We start from the raw sequence: 11,117 nt of genomic DNA, 5'->3' as shown, positions 1-11,117 counted from the left end.
GCAGCACCAGCCCCCCCCACCTTAGGGCCTGAGCCCCCTAGCTGGCACCCCTGCCGTGACAACAGTCAGCTCACTGGGCCAGACCCATATCGTTCTGTTAAAGCAAACATTCACAAGGCTTCCTCCTACCATGCTTTTTTGTCCCCAAGACCCTAGGCATGGCAGTAGCTGGGCAGGAGCCTGCAGGAGCCCTGCAGGTCACCAGTTAGGCGGTCTTGTTGTAGATGAAAGGGCTTTACCAGAATCAGCCCCTTTATATAGACCTATTTCAACTAAAGCATTTCCATCAACTGAACACCCATCAGCACCATTTATGTCATTTAAATCTGTTTCTCAAAAGTGCTGCAAAATGAAGATGCCAATATTAAATCATGTAATACCATAATGAAACATTAATAAAATGTCAATGCTAAAATTAGATCCAGTTGTGTAGCTCAGCAATATTCAAGAAAAGAAACCTATGTGCTGAATGCTTTAAAGCCACCATACAGTGTAATACACTTTGGAGAACTAGGAAAACAGTGATTCCATTTAAAATGAGAAAGCCACTTATCTCAATCTAAAGAAAATGGCTCCTGTCTAATAACATAATTATACAGCAATGTGTACCCCCTTCCAAAGGCCAGCTTTAAGAATTCAACAGGTGCACATTAGGAAGAGGTAAAGAGAATAATCAAGATGGTTTGATGGGATTAAGAATGGGCGTAATACTCCTACATTGGCAATTATGTATAACAATTATTTGAAAATGGGTGGAATGAATTTTCCACCTCTGCTTATGGGACTCCATTCAAAGTCAACTAAAATCTCAAGTACTTCCCTTAGAAGAAGGTATTGAAAACAGAACACCTTCCACAAAATTAACTAGTAAAGTCAGGAGAAATATGATAATTCTACATGTGCTCATTTCTGCTATTAATATGTTGTCTTCCTAGGGAGAGAAAGCACAAATCCTATTTCAGAAATAAAAAGCTTCTGCAGATGCTCACCAGCTCCAGCCCCACCGCTGATACTGCCGGTGCCATCTGCAGATGCTTGCCAGCTCCAGCCCTGCCGGCATCTGCGGGTGACCCCCCCGGACTCAGGAAGCACCAGTTGCCCATGCTATTTCCCTTGTACAGGCCACTGAGCACAGTCCTGGCTGTTCTTGTAATAGGGTCACACAGGCCAACTGGCATCCAAGATAGTTTCTGTGACCTTAATGAATGCAAATTACTAAAAAATAGGCTGCAAAAAAGTTTTGCTGAAGTTAGTAGTGCAAAATATGTTATGCCAATAACTTCATTTTGTTAAAGCAAACTTTATATAGAGAGCCCTGTTGTCTTAATCAAAAAAGATACAGTTGCTGTGAGTGAGCTGCCATACTCAAGGAGTAGTCATCAACAGCTCAATGTCTAGCTGGGAGGAGATTTCAAGTGAGGTTCCCCAGGATCTGTCTTGGGTCCAGGAGACTAACTGGCAGCTACAGGAATGGTGCTTCGAGGAGGGCTTTGGCTTCCTCAGCCACAACCGGCACATCACAACAAGAGACATGCTGGGATGGGACGGGCTCCACCTTTCCCCTAAAGGTAAGCATGTGTTCTCTTCTAGGTTGGCGGACCTCCTCCAGCAGGCTTTAAACTAGGCTCGTCGGGGGAAGGGGAAGATGAGGGCGGAGGAAATATCAGACTGCCAGACCAAACAGCACCCACAACTACAGCCCAGCCCAGACCGACAAGCGAAGCAATCAAACAGGTAAGAGATGGGGGCCAGGGTAACGCTGGGACTAGGGGGTCAGTACACACACCCACAGGAGGCCTCAAATGCCTCTACACAAACGTTCGTAGTATGGGCAACAAGCAAGAGGAACTCACCCTCCTGCTGGCTGACACCAGCCCGGACATAGTGGGGATTACAGAAACGTGGTGGGATGAAACGCATGATTGGGCGGTGAATGTCAAGGGCTATAGGTTGTCCAGGAGGGACAGGATAGGAAAGGGGTGGGGGCGTGGCGCTCTATATTATGGAGGAATACACATCCTCGTTAATTAGCAAGGAGCCAGGGGAGGGGCACTCTGAAGTGCTTTGGGTTAGAGTACAAGGCAGTCGAGGGGAAAGGGACTTAATGGTGGGAGTCTACTACAGACCCCCCAAGCAGGGAGAAGAGCTTGACCAAGAATTCTTGGGTCAGCTCACAGAGGTAGTGAAGGCTAAGGATGTGGTTGTCATGGGGGACCTGAATTTCCCGGACATCTGCTGGGAAGAGCAGTCAGCCAGGTCTGAACGCTCACGTAGGTTCTTGGCCAGAGTGCAGGACCTCCGTCTAACCCAGGAGGTGCACAGCCCCTCCAGGGGGGATGCCTTGTTGGACCTAGTGCTGGCCACGGGTGATGACCTGGTGAGGGGGCTGCGGGTGCTCGACCACCTGGGCGACAGTGATCATCGCCTGCTGGAATTCACCATCCAGCGCAAGGTGGCAAAGGCATGCAGTAAGGCAGCGGCCCTAGATTTTAGGAGGGCTGACTTCAACGAGCTAAGGAGGATAGTTGGAGAAGCGCTGAGGTCCGGGGGGGAGGGGAGCCAGGTGTCCAAGGAGAGTGGTCGCTCCTTAAGGAGACGATCCTCCAAGCCCAAAGGAAGGTAATCCCAAAGAGGATCAAAGGGAACAGGAGAGCACACAAGCCTCCATAGCTCACCAAAAGAATCCGGGAATGTCTCCTTGCTAAAAAAGAGACTTATACCCAGTGGAAAGAAGGGGTCATCACCAGGGAGGGCTATTCTGTAGTTGCTCGGGGATGTAGGGGGGTAGTTAGGAAGGCCAAGGCAGAGATGGAACTGGGGCTAGCTTCCCAGATTAAGGACAATAAGAAGTCTTTTTTTAAATACGTAGTGGGTAAAAAGAAGGTCCCGGGTAATGTGGGGCCCTTGCAGGACGACATGGGTAACTTGGTCGTCACACCAGACGGCAAAGCTAACATGTTTAATGATTTCTTTGCCTCCGTCTTCCTAAGTAGGGACCAGAACAGCCACCTCCCTGCTGGGCCCCCCTCAGGCCCCGGGGGAGGCACACCTGGGCCACGGGTTAGCGAGGATTTAGTTAGGGAGCTTCTGGAGGGGTTGGACGTTTTCAAGTCAGCTGGCCCGGATGATCTCCACCCTAGAGTTCTAAAGGAACTGGCCGAGGTCATTGCAAGTCCCCTGGCACAACTTTATGAGCACTCGTGGTGCTCTGGTGAGGTACCGGAGGACTGGAAGAGGGCCAACGTGGTTGCCATCTTCAAAAAGGGCAGGAAGGAGGACCCAGGAAACTATAGGCCGGTTAGTCTCACCTTGATCCTAGGCAATCTGTTCGAGAAAATTATGCTGGCACACATCCAGGAGGGGCCAGCAGGGGACTGCATGCTTAGGGGCAACCAACATGGGTTCATCAGTGGCAGGTCCTGTCAGACCAACATGGTGGGCTTTTACGATCAGATCACCAGATCATTAGATGCAGGGGTAGCAGTGGACATAGTCTTCCTGGACTTCCGGAAGGCATTTGACACTGTCTCTCACCCTGTTCTCATTAAGAAACTGGGGGGCTGTGGTGTAGACACCCACACAGTCAAATGGGTGGCCAACTGGCTGGAGGGCCGCACCCAGAGGGTGGTAGTGGATGGGTCCTTCTCAACCTGGAAGGACATGGGCAGTGGGGTTCCGCAGGGCTCGGTCCTCGGGCCCGCACCGTTCAACATCTTCATCAGCGATTTGGATGAGGGGGTAAAAAGCACCCTGTTCAAATTTGCTGATGATACTAAGATGTGGGGGGACGTGGGCACACTGGAAGGATGCAACAGGCTACAATCAGACCTAGACAGGCTACACGGGTGGGCGGATGAGAATAGGATGGGTTTCAACACAGACAAGTGCAAGGTGATGCACCTCGGGAGGAACAACCGGCACCATACCTACAGGTTGGGGAACTCCCCTCTTGTCAGCACGGAGGCGGAAAGGGATCTGGGGGTCATCACTGACTCCAAGATGAACATGAGCCGGCAGTGTGGGGATGCAGTTAGGAAGGCCAACCGCACCTTGTCATGCATCCAGAGATGCATCTCGAGCAGGTCCAAGGAGGTGATCCTCCCCTCCATGCGGCACTGGTCAGGCCGCAGCTGGAGTATTGTGTCCAGTTCTGGGCGCCACACTTCAAGAGGGATGTCGACAGCATGGAGAGGGTCCATAGGAGAGCCACTCGTATGATCATGGGTCAACAGGGCAGGCCCTATGAGGACAGGCTGCGGGACCTAGTCAGGGGGGATCAGCAGGCATTGGGGAAGTCACTGTTCCCCAAGCACCGCCAGGAGTGACCAGGAATAACGGTCACAAGCTGGCAGAGGGTAGGTTTATGTTAGATATCAGGAGGCGCTACTTCACGGTCAGGGCGGCTAGGGTCTGGAACCAACTTCCAAGAGAAGTGGTGCTGGCCCCTACCCTGGGGGTGTTTAAGAGGAGGTTGGATGAACATCTTGCTGGGGTCATTTGACCCCAGTACTCTTTCCTGCCATGGCAGGGGGTCAGACTACATGATCTGCTCAGGTCCCTTCCAACCCTAGAAACTATGAAACTATTATTCCACATGTTCATTAATGATTTGGACAATGGGATTGAGTGCACACTTAGCAAATTTGTGGATAACTTCAAGTTGGGTGAAGTCACAGACACTGGAGGTCAGGGCTATGACCCAGAATGAGCTGGTTAGACTGGAGAAATGGTCTGAACCACACAGCATTTGGGTCAACTAAGAGACAGGGTCAGCACAGGCTAGATAAGGGGGCTCTGCAGACTGAATCCAGCCTGCAGGACATATTTTTGACACCCAGAGTAGATCATAAGCTGAATATGAGCTAACAGTGTGCTCTTGCTTCAAAAAAAATAAAAAATAAAAAAAATCCAGCAGTATGCAGGGTTCCTATTCAGAAAGAACTAAGGTTATTTAGTCTGGAGAAAGAAGACATTAGGGTGGGGGATTTGATAGCAGTCTTCGAATACATGAAGGGCATTGATAGAGACAGACTATTCTCTGTGGTCACAGGGGACAAGGTTAGGAACAATGGACTCAAGTTACAGCAGAGGAAGTTTAGGTTGGAGATTAGGAGGAAATTTTTGACCATTTCTGACTCAAGCATTAGAACAGGCTACTTAAAGAAGCTGTAAACTCTCCATTCCTGGAAATTTTCAACAGCAGGTTAGACTGACATTTAGCTGGGATAATTTAATCAGAGATGATCCTGCCTTAAGCAGGGTGCTGGACTAGATGACCTTGTGAAGTCCCTTCCAGCCCTACTTTTCTATGATTCTATGAACACCAAAGGAATAAAGTGCTCTGCTCTCACTGAACTCCCAGGTTGCATACTAGGTTTCTGACAGTTCTCAGCAAACAGGAAAGAAACCTCTCTGCTGCCTTTAAAATCAAAATTATGGCTTGGCTTTGAAACCCATAATCTAAAACTTGTTTTTCTGCATTTCTTGCTTTGCCAAGCTCTTTGAGGCTTGCCCTCTGTATTGAGCCAGTCAGATCAAGAAGGGTCATAATAGCATGCTAAGAAAAGTAAAAATTTGATGTTTGGCTTCAGAACACCAAAGATCATTTACGCACATTTCCTTGCTAAATTCATAGACCTCAGTAGGTCATTGAGTCCAACCCCCTGCCCTGGGCACAAAAGAGAGCTGGAGTCAGATGACCCCATCTAGGTGCTTGTCCCATCTCCTCTTGAAGACCCCCAAGGTAGGGGAGAGCACCACCTCCCTCGGAAGCCTGTTCCAGAGCCTGGCAACCCTTACTGCAAAGAAGTTCTTTCTAATGTCCAACCTAAATCTACTCTCTATCAATTTGTGACCCTTGTTCCTAGTTACCCCAGGGGGTACCCTAGTAAATAGAGCATTTCCTGTTCAGGCAGCCACAAGATCACCTCTCAGCCTTTTCTTGCGAAGGCTGAAGAGATCTAGGTCCCTCAGTCTCTCCTCGTAAGGCCTTCCCTGACCATACACCTGGCCCTCCTCTGGACTCTCTCAAGATCCTCCGCATCCCCTTGAAGTATGGCATCCAAAACTGGACACAGTACTCCAACTGCGGCCTGACCAGTGCAGGTTAAGAACCTACGTGAGCAGTTAGATTTGGCTGACTGCTCCTCCCAGCAGATGTCAGGGTAGTTTAGGTCCCCCACGACAACCATCTTTCTCGACTGTACAGCCTCTGAGAGCTGTCTGGAGAATTCCATGTCTAGCTCATCCTCCTGGTGTGGCGGTCTGTAGTAGACCCCTGCTCATCCATAGCTTCTCATCCACAGTGCCAGTGTAAAGATTTATTTGAAAAAAAAAATGGTTCTAGATACAAATCTTTAAGACAGATAAAACTCTCTACAAAAGAAGAATCCCTACATTTTTCAAGCTCCCTTCCTTTTGCCCTCACAAAAAAGCATCTGATAAAGTAGGTTGTTGCCCAGGAAAGCTTATGCCTTTCTGAACGAGCGGTGCCACTTTGACCTGTCTTCTGCCCCACAAAATTCTTCAATATATAATCAGCTGAATAAAGGAGGAAGTGCACCAATAGCTTATTTGTATGCAGTCCTGTATTGAAATCCGGATTTGACAAAACTGGTTAAGACATTTAAGAGTCAAAGTCTCTTTGCTTAGTCAGTGGAGGACAACAATGTCACGGAGCTAGACTATTTAGATTCACAGATGTAATGCGGTTCTGTGAATCAACATTTCTGTGAAAGCATCAGCAATATCTATTCTCTGCCCTCTGTCTTAAGACTTCTGCACTAGTTATCAGTTAGTAGCAGAATGTATGAGGTGGAAAGAAAGCAAAGGAGAGCATAATGATATCTGAATTCCCAGGCAGATGCAATGACTAGGCCAGCCAGTACCAGAAAGGTAATCAATCAGCTCACTCCAAAAAAATGTTGAAGTCCTAAGCACGACTCCAGATTAAAGGGTTTAAATTAAATTTATCATTAAAATAAAGCCAACACAGAATAAATTCTGTAACACAGGAAAGAGTTAGCTCTATGGGATTATTTGTTTTACAGTTGTTTTTTCTCCAGTCTTTTAAAAAAAAATGAACAAGGAAAATGTTTCATAAAGAATTCTTTAAATCCCATGACAATTACTTTAATTCTGAAAATGGAATATTGTGTGTGGAATATACAATGCAATTGTTTATTAAAATCACAATGCTGGAAGAGCTTTCTAAGGGGAAAAATAGGTATATTCCTCTTGTCCATCCCCTGCTGAGCACTAAATGACACTCACACTGGTGCTGAAAAACAGATGGAAAAATGTCTAGCATCCACATCCATGGAAAATGTTATCAGCTGATGGAACAAATTCTCAAGACATCAGCTGTCAGATCTAGATTTAAACTCTTGAAAGAATGATCTCAGATTACTGGCAAATTCGTGACACCTGTTTGTCCAAATTTACTGCTTCAGAGCTGCTGTACACTCATTTTGCCTTGGAAAAGTAAAGGCTGAGCTTTGTTACTCTTAAATATCCAGGCATTCTACTTCTTCCCAGGCATGCTGGAAGCAGCTGAAATTCCCAGTGTTTCACATACCAAAGACCATGCTTGGAAGACAGGAAGAAAGGTCAGACTTGTTATGAGATTTGCTATCATCCTGTGTATTATCTTGCTGCATGAAAATGAATGCAAAAAGTTTTAACAGATGTGTATTAGATTTGTCTTCCAAGATAGATTTTATTTCACTACAAATAAATATTCATAATATTCATCACGATGTTACATCATACTCATATAAAAAAACATTTTTTTAAAAAACAAGTAAATCTTATCCCATACTTCATCATCCTGCATAGACTGTACACCAGTGGCTCTCAACCTTTTTATACTGAAGGCAACCCTTGGAAAATGCCAGCTTAGTTTTCACTTGGTTTTTTTGACTAATCACAGAGCAGTTTTTCTGTTGCAGAGAACTCAAAGACCACAACAGCTCAGAATGTTTTTGACAGTGTGGATTCCTCTTTGAAATCTCTGGTTTATTTTGTGAATCATGTTTGTACTCGGCACCCTGGTTCAGAACCACTTCCCTACACAGTCTCCCTCTCCCCTGCAGAAAAATAAACCAGCATAGGAGATTATCAATCAAAAAGATTCATAATAAGGTAAAAGAAACAACTTCAATTAGGAAAAGCTTGTCCAAAGAGACCCTTTATACAACATTGCAGGAGACAAGGGAGAATACTAAAGGGAGTTAATTCCAAAGATGCAGTTGTCTTATCAAGCACAGCACTTTAAGAACAAGACACCAACAGGCTGCTAATAACAGGCATTGGAAGATGTAGATCAGGGGCTGGCAACGAATGACCCATGGGCTGGATCTGGCCTTTGGAGGCATTTGATCTAATTCAGGGACATGGGGCTTCATATACTGGTTTGACCTAGTTTAGGTGAGAGGCACATGGAAAGCAGGGGTTAGGAACTAGCTGCTGCTACTGATTTTCCCTGCAGTGCCACAGGGACAGTGTTCACAGCCAGCGCTTTTCCCCGCAGCAGGAGGTAGGGGGCTTCCTCTTCTGCCCACATGAGGAAGAGTGCTGACTGCATATATTCTCCCTATGCTCCTGTGGGTAAAAGCAACACCAGCAGTTGCTTTCCCTGTGCAGCTGTTGGGTAAAGTGTTAGCAGTAGCTGGGTCCTAGCACTCACCCTCCATCTGCACCCACCTGCATCTCACCCAAGTGGGGTCAATCAGGCCCTTTCTGGCAGAAGTGTCTAGCTGAGGAAGCTTTACCAGAGCTATAACATTTACAGACTGCATTATGGTGATTTATCAGAACATATTATAAGTAGTAAGATGCTATCAGAAGATGATCAGGTTACAAGTTTCTCATTTCAGTGCAGTACTTACTTATCTCTTCGTTCAGTGCTAAAACGGGAGCAGTGAGGAGTGAAGCACAAATGTAGAAGGGAAACTGAGCGCAGTTTTCATTCTAACTTTTGTGGAATGAAAGGCAGTAAGAACATGCCATACAACAACTTTGTAAGTTCAGGCCACATTAGAAACAAGCAAACAGCATATTCCAAACCAAAGGATGGCTCTGCAAAAGAACAGAAACTTAGTTTGCAAGTCTTCCTCAGGTGAGGCATATATACTCTATCCCCCCCACACAATACTCCCTTAGGAGCCAATGCAAATATCTTTCCAGATGACTAGCATACCAACTGGTACATCTTCCCTTCAGCAAGTTTCAGGCTCTAGGGCTTTGGCATTTTGTCACGAACAGGGAACATTTGTCAACCAACCTCCATATGCTTGAGCTATATTTTTAGTGTGAGGAATGTCCATAACATTTATAAAACCATAGAAATGTACTGATGGAAGACAACCTCAAGAGATCTAGGCCTTCCCACCACATAGTATATATAGAACACCCCCGACAGATGTTTATCTAACTTGCTTTTAAAAACCTGTAGGGATATTCCATAGCATCCCTCGGGAGCCAGTCCTGGTGCTTATCTTTATAACTAGAATGTTTTTCCCAATATCCAGCCCAAACACTTCTTGCTGCAAATGAAGCTGATTTGGGGGGTATTGTTCAGGGACTTATATGGGGGTTGTTTCTCTGTTTATTGAAAGCCAAATCAGAGCCTTTTGGATAGGGCAAGACATAAATCAAATAAATAGCCTGGTTTTCTTTAATCTGTTTGTATGTACCTCTGATTCTATTCTGAAATCTCTCTGCAGGTAGATCTGTATGCTGAATCAAAGAAATAAACACAATCTATTGCCTTATTCAATCCTAATAAAAATTTAGGATTGCTATTACACCAAGCAAAAATACCTGGGATGTGAGAGTGAAACAAGTTCTTTTCAAGAGAGCACCCTACAGATATTAATTATATTGTAGCAAAACGCTATTCAAATATTCAAGGATTTTTTTCCCCAGTGTAAAATTCTCTTGTTAATTGAATGCCTTATTTAAAAAAAATAAAATAGAAAGGGCAACTCTCATCATTGCCTGTACTCTTCCAATATAAACAGCACTCTGGCCAAAGCTCTGTTATTTCCTTGCATATGTGAGAGTGGAAGATTTTTAAGAGTATAACATACTGTGTGGACATTACAAGAGAAGAACTGCCTGGGAAGTGCAGGAAAGCCTACTTGCAAAAATGATGATTTTTGGGAATGAAGCTTCTCTCATGAGTCTAGACTGAATTAATGCTCCTGTGAAAGCTGGAGGTTCTTGCCATGGAATACCAAGGGCCCTGTTAAATAGGATCAAAAGCAGCTATTCGGACCTCTTCCTCAAGTCAGTGCCTTGGACAAGATTTCCATTACCTTGGATTTCCATTGCCTTGACTTACATGAATAAAGAGTTCAAGGTCAAATCCTCAGGTATTTTTAGCTTTGCTGTTGTCAGATCTCAATCTATCAACATATTCATGCTGTATTGGTCAATACTGTATTGCTTTAAACAAACTTTCTAACATTTCTGCTTTAAGCAAAAGGATACATTTTCTCATCTAAGAACCCAAGAATAAACACAGAAAAACATATTGAAAGTATAATTACTTCCCAACAAACATTCATGTATTACTGAATCAAAGAATTAAAAAAAAAACAAAAAACCCCAAAACAAATGGGGACCTACTTCAGGCCTGTCCAACTTCATAGTGGCCAGGGGCCACATGCTGCCAGGGCTGCACTAATGTGGACCACAGGCCCACCCAGGTTCTGCCTACTTCCCACTGCACTGGACACAGCAACAGTCCCTTACTGTACTGGGGATGTGGGGAGTCCCTCCCTGCCACCCTACTGGGCACACGTGCTCTTTCCTCCCCGCTGCATTGAGTACACAGGTACTTCCCCCTCCCACTACACTGGACATGTGGGTGCTTTCCCTCCACCCCTGCTCAATTGGGTACATATATGCCCCAGCCCCACATTCAGCTCCCTGGGCATGGGCTCCTCCATTGCACTGTGCTGTGCTGGTGCACCGTGTCACAGATTTTCCTAATCTTGTGACCTATGCCATGCTGCCCATGGGGCAGGATAGGGAGCCTAGAGGCCACAAACCAACCCCTGCAGGTGTTATGGAGCCCATGGGCTGCCATTTGGACAGAACTAAATCTACAT

General features: G+C 45.8%; 1 long non-coding RNA gene across 1 annotated transcript; it reads left to right on the top strand.

Annotated features, from left to right (window-relative positions):
• The first annotated feature begins 357 nt into the window (after positions 1-357).
• Positions 358-10,275, top strand: LOC149865790 (uncharacterized). Its single transcript, XR_016441557.1, has 3 exons — positions 358-1,734; positions 7,537-7,607; positions 9,726-10,275. It is a non-coding gene; the product is annotated as an uncharacterized LOC149865790 (long non-coding RNA).
• Positions 10,276-11,117: the final 842 nt, after the last annotated feature.

The sequence above is a fragment of the Crocodylus siamensis genome, chromosome 4 (assembly GCF_052110815.1).
Source record: "Crocodylus siamensis isolate JL-2025a chromosome 4, ASM5211081v1, whole genome shotgun sequence".
NCBI classification, from domain to species: domain Eukaryota; kingdom Metazoa; phylum Chordata; order Crocodylia; family Crocodylidae; genus Crocodylus; species Crocodylus siamensis.
This window is presented reverse-complemented; position numbering and strand designations above follow the sequence as displayed.